Source organism: Lithobates pipiens, unplaced genomic scaffold (assembly GCF_037356315.1).
Source record: "Lithobates pipiens isolate NorthernLeopardFrog02 unplaced genomic scaffold, aLitPip1_a1.2 Scaffold_27, whole genome shotgun sequence".
Classification (NCBI taxonomy): Eukaryota; Metazoa; Chordata; class Amphibia; order Anura; family Ranidae; genus Lithobates; species Lithobates pipiens.
This window is the reverse complement of record NW_027507788.1, coordinates 79,860,951-79,869,169: the sequence shown is the minus strand read 5'-3', so window position 1 is coordinate 79,869,169 and position 8,219 is coordinate 79,860,951.

Genomic DNA, 8,219 nt, shown 5'->3' with positions numbered 1-8,219 from the left:
TCTCCGGGTGACCCTACTAACTCAAGACCCCTGGTTTCCCCTACACCTGAGCAGTGACCCCTGAAGACCATAGATCAAATGACATTAACAATTCTTCTACCTTACTTTGACTACCAACCTGATGGCAGGCGGAGCTCCTCGCTGCACAGCCGTAATGGTGCTACACCTGCATTGCTTCTACTCTCCATGCACTTCTCAGAGAAGTTGTCACCCCCTAGGATCTTTGTGTGCTTTTTCATCCCTCATTTGCTGGACTGTTTGCTTCTCCCCTTTTTGTTTTTTTCTTTTTAATATGGGTATCTATGCTCCTCTGGAATTAAATCCCTTGCCTCCAATGGATCCCAAACATTGGATGTCCCCCGTTGATACCTGGTTATGAGATACAACGTCCATGCCGAGTTGGGGTGGTGCTGGACTGGGTGGGAGGAATGTTGTTTTTTTTTTTTTTTCACACCACCAGGATTACAACTGGTTACTTATGCTACAGGTACTATGTTATTATCATACATGCACTATTGTTATTGGTCATGACTGTGTCTTACGCTACACGCTGTGGCTATGTCTGCTCTGCCGGCTCTGGTTCAACTGCGGTCTATTATATGCACCCTATACCCCCCATGAGTTCTCTAACATTCCTTACATGGAATGTTAGAGGTATGCGCAATAAGATTAAACAAACAGCCCCCCTGCCATTCCTTAAGTCCCAGCGTGCTGACATTGTCACACTCGTTGAGACCCACGTTTCGGGCCATCCTCAATCCTCCCTTAAAAAGCCCTGGATAGGTTGGGCATATCATGCCACCCACACCTCATACTCCAGAGGAGTATCAGTTCTAATTGCTAAAAGAGTGCCGTTTGACCTGGTGCTACTCCAAACAGACCGGCAGAGCAGATATATATTTATACACGCCACTATTAATGGATCCCCTATCCTTATATTGGCCTGTTATGTTCCCCCCCCCCCCCTCCGTACAATTCAGTTGTAATTAAGGAGGACCTTGCCTTTACGGCACAATACCCCTGTACACCAGCAGTGTGGGCACGCCGGACCCCCCTATTGACCCGCCGGCCCATACCAGACTGCACCACATTTTGACCAACTTTGCTCTAGTAGACACTTGGCGCCACAAACATCTGTACGTTAAGGTCTTTCCGTGCTTCTCGGCCAGCCATAACACAATGTCACAAATCGACTTCATTTTCATCTCAAGGACCCTGACACCTAAATTGGGAGATGTGGGCTTTGCTCCAAGAATTCTCTCGGATTACATTGCAACTCTTGAAGGCCTCTCCCCCTCATCCTTGGTGGCTGAACCCATTTTGGCTGACCGCTTTGCCGGACTAGGATGATATCCCCATGGAATTGCAATATTTCACAGCCAACGGGGACTCAGCCACGTATGATATAGTGTGGGAGACATTGAAGCTTCACGCCCGCTCCCTGCTCTCTAGCATGTTAAAGTGGAAGTAAACCCATCGATTTAAACAGTAAAAAAAAAAAGGCATGCCGGGAATGCTAACCTCATATTGGCTGTGCTCTCAGCCATACTATCAAACCATCCAATGGCTGGTGTCATAATGAATCACATGTGCAGCACCATAGCAGTTGAAGATTAAACAGAGGCAAAGATGGCAGCTTCCTTGGCTGAAAACGATAGGGGAGTTTACTTCCACTTTAACAGACTCAAGCGGTCATCACACCTGGTTGTCCAACAGGCTGCGGAAAACCTACAGGTGCTGGAGGAGGCGTTTCACCGAGACCCCTCGCTCAGCAATGCCAATAATCTCAAGGTTCAGTCACGACAGGTCTCCCAATTGCATATTGAGAGGGCCAAGCAGTAGGCAAAGGATATTTGAGTATGGAGAAAGATCTGGCAAACTGCTTGCATATCTTGCTCATTTAGATTCTCGTCCCCGGTGGTGGTGTCATTGACGGCCAGGGGAACGATATTACGGATCCACAACGAGTGGCGGAGGAATGTGCAAAATTTTATTGCACACTTTACACCTCCCGGGCCACCCACACAAGCTACCAGAGACTACTTAGCAAGAATTACATTTCCTAAACTGTCAAACACCCAATGTGAACTTAGAGGCTCTCATCACTAAGGAGGATATTTCTGAAGCCATCTCCTGCTTGGCTACTTCTAAAGCACCAGGATTGGACGGCTTGCCACTTGAATTTTACACCACCTACTCTGAAATTTTAGCCCCTGAACTCCATGACCTTTATAAATCCATATTTGACTCGGGAATCCTACCCCCTCCATGCGAGATGCCCAAATTGTAGTAAGGACCCCAAATATCCAGAATCGTATGGACCTTTCCTTACAATTTCCTTACTACAGGTTGACATTAAAATACTGGCCAAGATTCTTGCCTCCTGCCTTAACCAGGTCATTCTCTCACTGATCCAGACTGGCTTTATGCCAGGAAAAAACACTGCTATGAACATTCGCCTCCTACTACTCCTACTGAACATTCAGGGGTCCCATGATTTTGGCTTGAGGGTTGTCATGGCCTTAGATGCCGCCAAGGCCTTCAACTCCGTGGAGTGGAACTACCTGTGGGAGTGCCTCTCGGGATTTGGGCTTGGCCCCAACTTTAGTCGCTGGGTTCAACTCCTGTATCAATCCCTTAGGGCCAAGGTGTTTGTAAACGGCTGGCTCTCTGACCAATTCCCGCTGGAGAGAGGGACCTGACAAGGCTGTCCCCTTTCCCCCATGCTGTACGCATTGGCTGTGCAGCCACTGGCCATCATGATTCGTGCAGACACCAGCATCCGCGGCCTTAGGATAGGGAGTATGAAGGAAAAGAGCGGGATGTATGCTGACGATACACTCCTATACTTACGACTCGGGTCCCTCTCTTGTTGCAGCCCTTCACTCCATAGGATGTGTTGGTAGCCACTCGGGTCTGCGTATCATTTGGTCTAAGTCCCAGATCCTTCCCCTTGATTATTTCCCTCCCTAGGGTTTCTTTGATTAAGTACCTTGGAGTGCAAGTCACTAGATTACTGAAAGACTATGCACCCCTGAATATTGAACCCCTGTACACCCTGATCAAGAACAAGACACAAACTTGGGCCAGACTACCCCTGGGTGTTATGGGACGTATCAGTCTAGTCAAAATGATTCTCCTTCCAAAGATACTCTACTTGGTGTGGCATGCCCCCTGTATATACCACAAAAAAATGTCAAAACAATTGAATCAATTCTGAAGTATGGGGTCATAGACACAAATTATCTTGGAGGATTCTGAGAACCCAGTGACATTGGGAGGAGCTGCTCTTCCAGATTTTCAGGACTATTATCTTGCCTCCAAATTGTCCCACTTCTATCATTTTGACAAGAACAAACTACCAAGATACCAATTACTACTCTGTAAACACCCCGATGACCCAGCCCATACCCCACTTCAGTCAGTCCTCAGGGCCCCATTGCCAAGATGTCCCTCCCAACACAAAGTAGACATGTTGACACATCACCGAAAGATTCACTCTCATACCCCTCTCTGGTTTAATACACACCTACCTGAACTATTGTCCATTCCAGACCCCGTGGTTTGGATATGTCATGGGATCTTGTACTTAAACCAAATTATGACCAACACGGGGCTCAAAACATTCAAAATGCTGAAGGATGAGTTCTCACTTCCCAGCTATCTCCTTTTCAGGTACTTACAACTCCGACATGCCATACAAACTCAATTTGCAGGCTCCAACCCATCTCTGGCAGTCCCGTCTATAGTAGACATAATTACAGGAACTGAGCCAGCCAAATTAATTTCTACCCTTTTACTCTGCCATCCATCTCCCTGACACCGTGGCGTTCGCTTACGCTGCTAAGATTAGATAGAAGGTAGATGTTGGAATAATTGAGGATTGGGATGAAGTCTTGGGGGACTTTAAAGTTTTTCTCCCAGACTATCGGACCGCCTCACACAGTTATATATTATATACAGGACATATCTGACGCCCCAGAGGTTAGCGCGCTTCAAACCCATGTACAACCCAGGATGCCGCCTATGCGACCACGCCCCAAGCTCTTTCTACCACCTTATCTGGTCCTGCCCAACCATCCAAGCATACTGGATACAGGTGATACGCTTCCTCCATGACCAGATGGGGTCTCCTGCTACCTTAGACCCGAAGATGTGCCTGCTGCCAGACTTAGATGCTGACAAAACCCTTTGCACCTTTTTACATGAGTCGCTATTCTTGGTGAGAAAAGCGATTGCTCGTAATTGGATGCAGGCCCCCCCCCACATTCCAGTGCTGGAAAAAGAGATTAACGACACTCTTCCATACAAGAAGTTGATTTATGTACATAGAGGCTGTCCTCTTGAGTATGAGCAGGTCTGAAACAGATGGTTGGAAGACGGTGAAACATGTACTTGAAATGTTGATTTGCCCATCCCCCCTCCTCCTTCTTTTTTTTTTTTTTTTGCTCTCTCCCTTCTCTTGCAATATATGTTGACTCTACTACCGTTGGGTGCTCAACCCTATATTACGCAGATAACCTATTGTGCTCATGTATGTACTACTGTTTTGGCCATGTTGGCCTATACCATTTTCTGTACCATGCATATACTTATTCTCTCCTCCTGTTTCTTTTTTTTTTTTCTCATTAAAGTTGGTTCCTCCGGGGAGAGCTCTGATGCAGACTCTGGCCCCACTGAGACTGGTGGCCCCTGCTCTGTCATTTCAGATGATGTTTACCAGGACCGATATGACAGTGAGGATGATTCCTCGTCCGGGTCCGCACGCAACAAAGCACTAGTTGGAGCACTTAGCACAGCTGTGTGTGATACCCTGAAGATTCAGGATACAGCAGACCCTTCTGAAGTAGCGGCCCCTTTTGGGTCCCGTAAGCCAGCCTGTACACCTAAGGTGTTTCCATATCTGACTTATTTCGATAAGTTCATATACAAAGAATGGGGTAGACCGCAACGGACCTTTTCGGTCCCAGAAAGTATGGCTGTGTGTTACCCCTTTGAGGAGAGCCTTCTTAAAAAATGGTCGGCTCCTCCGGTCGTGGACCCCCCAGTATCCAGATTAAACAAAGTAACCACAATCCTGGTAGAGGGGAAGCTTGCATTTAAGGACCCCAAGGACAGGAAGGCTGAGGTAGTGGCCCGTTGCTTGTTTACGTTTGTGGGGTCAGCAAACCAGTACTGGCCTTGGGACTTGTGTTACAGACACTTACTGAGAGGGCAAAACTTTTGCACTGTGAATTGGGGGAGCAACAGGCCTCTCCTGTCTGTGTGGAACTAGCAGACCAGTTAGTGCAAGGCCTTAAGTACGTTTGTGACTCGGCCCTGGATACGATTCCTCTGCTAACAAGCACACATCCCGGGAGTGCAAAAGACTGCTGATGAGAAAAGGTATTTAGTAGTTTATAGTTACTATGATTGCATTTTCATGTTCTGTGGGAGACCAGATATAGTGAATGCAGGTGATTTCCTTCCACCCGAGGCAATAACCAGGTATGGTATATACATAGTTAAATTATTCCAAGCTAGACCAATGCAAGTATGTATAATATACCCATACCTGGAATTCCTCTTTAAGCAGCCTGCATTTGGGTTAAACTTTGGTGTGTTTTGTTAGCAATTCAGTTGAAAAATCTGAGAAAAGGGAAATGTAAGGCACAATTCAAAGAAATAACCGGTACAGCAATAATTTGTGTTTCTTTGTTCCTACTGCACATCTTGTGATGAGTTTTGGAGGGTATGTTTTCTTAGCCAGTTTAGGACCAGCCGCCGCAGCTATAATGCGTCAAGTTGGCTCCCCTGGGCGAATCGGCGTAACTGTATGTTGGCCGTTTTAAGATCTCTAGGGGGTGTGAGATGATGCACGTGCCCGCCAGTTGGGATGTCTGCCGGGCACCCGTGATTGCTCCTGAGAGAGAGAAAGAATGAAGGTCTGTCAATGTAAACAGAATGATCTCTGTTCTGTCAGGAGAGAGGAGACAGATCTGCTGTTATAATCATACTGATTATAAAGAGTGATTTGGTCTCCCCCACAGTTAGAAACACTCAATAGGACACACATTTAACCCCTTGATCACCCTCTACTGTTAACCCCTTCCCTACCAATGACATTTATACAGTAATCAGTGGCTATTTTTAGCTCTGATCGCTGTATAAATGTCAGTGGTCCCAAAAAGTGTCTTAGCTGTCCGCCGCAATGTCGTAGTCCCGCTAAAAATCATCACAATTACTAGTAAAAGAAAAATTACCTAAATCCCCTATTTTGTAAACCTAGTAGCTGAGGTTGAAAAAAGACAAGTCCCCAACCTATGTGTGTGATTCTATGTCAGTATTAAATTTTGTATCCCTGTATGTTGCGGTCGTAATAGTTTTTTAAACTATTGATGCCCCCCCGCTGAGACCACCGCCTGTGGAAGGGAATTCCTCATCCTTGCCACTCTTACAGTAAAGAACTCTCTATGTAGTTTAAGGTTGAACCTGTTTTCTTCCAGTTTTAATGAGTGGCCACGTGTCTTGTTAAACTTCCTTCCGTGAAAAAGTTTTATCCCTATTGTGGGGTCACCAGTATGGTATTTGTAAATTGAAATCATATGCCCTCTCAAGCATCTCTTCTCCAGAGAGAATAAGTTCAGTGCTCGCAACCTTTCTTCATAACTAATGTCCTTCAGACCCTTTATTAGCTTTGTTGCCCTTCTTTGTACTTGCTTTGTTTCCAGTACACCCTTCCTGAGGACTGGTACCCAGAACTGGAGAGCACTCCAAATGCGGCCGGACCAGAGTCTTGTAGAATAGGAGAATTTTCGCTTTATTCCTGGAGTTAGTCCCTTTTTTAATGCATGCCAATATTCTGTTTTCTTAGCAGTAGCTTGGCATTGCATGCTATTGCTGAGCCTATCCTCTACTAGAACCCCGGGGTCCTTTTCCATCCTAGATTCCCCCAAAGGTTCTCCCCTAGTATATAGGTTGCGTACATATTTTTGCCACCCAAATGCATTATTTTTAAATTTTTCTACATTAAACCTCATTTGCCTTGTAAAGTTGCCCATTCCATTAATTCAGATCTTCTTGCAATTTTTCCACATCCTGAAAAGTTATTGCCCTGCTTAGCTTAGTATGGTCCGCAAATAAAGATTGAACGGTTTACCCCATCCTCCAGATTGTTTAAGAACAAATAGAATTGGTCCCAGCTAGGGATGAGCTTCGTGTTCGAGTCGAACATCGGCTGTTCGCCCGTTCGGCGAATTCCGAACATTATGGGCCGTTCGCGCCAAATTCTTGTGTCGCTCACGGCCCACAATGCACTGCGTCATCGCAGTGCATTGCTGGCTCATGATTGGCCAAGCATGCACTGTGACCCCGCATGCTTGGCCAATCACAGCGCCAGCAGCGAGGAGAGCCATGATTGGCCACAGGCAGGATGCCTGTGGCCAATCATAGCTCAGGCTGTGTAGTACACGCCCCACACTATATAAGGCCGCCAGCGCGGCGGCCTTGTGTAGTGTGTTGGCGTCTGAAGCAGTTAGTGGGTGTTCTGTGTACCTTCAACACAGTATACACCGATCGTTATCGGCCGATTTTTGATCTTGCTCTTCTGTAGTGGTTGTTGTCTGCGTGCCCTGACCGCAGTATACACTGCTATATTCACCTCACCTATATAGTTAGTGATCTATCTTTTATAATAGAGCTTGCAGTCAGTAGTGTTAAGAGCTTGTGCGTGCTGTCTGCGTGCTCTGTACCCAGTACACACCGATATATCCACCTACATAGCTCTTCTCTATTTGAGCCCACTTGCCACCTGCAGGAGTTATTGGAAGTTGTGTGTGCCTCCAGCACAGCACAGTATACATCTGTATATACCCCTTTTATCTATGGTGTTCTATAATAAAGGCATCTGCAGGAGTTAGTGGGTGTTTTGTGTCTCCAGCACAATATACACCTGTATCTACCCTTTATTGCTGTTCTCTAATAGAGCCATCTGCAGGGCTTAGTGGGTGTTGTGTGACTCCATTACAGTATACCCCTTATCTCTGGTGTTCTATAATAAAGGCATCTGCAGGAGTTAGTGGGTGTTGTGTGCCTCCAGCACAATATACACTACCCAACTGCTGTTTTACCCAACTCCCTTCAGGCCATTACCATGTCTGGAAGGCCAGCAAGGAGAGGCAGACAGGCGCAAGCCAATAAAAGAGGGCAAGCAGGCTCTGTGTCTAGAGACAACAGTGCTG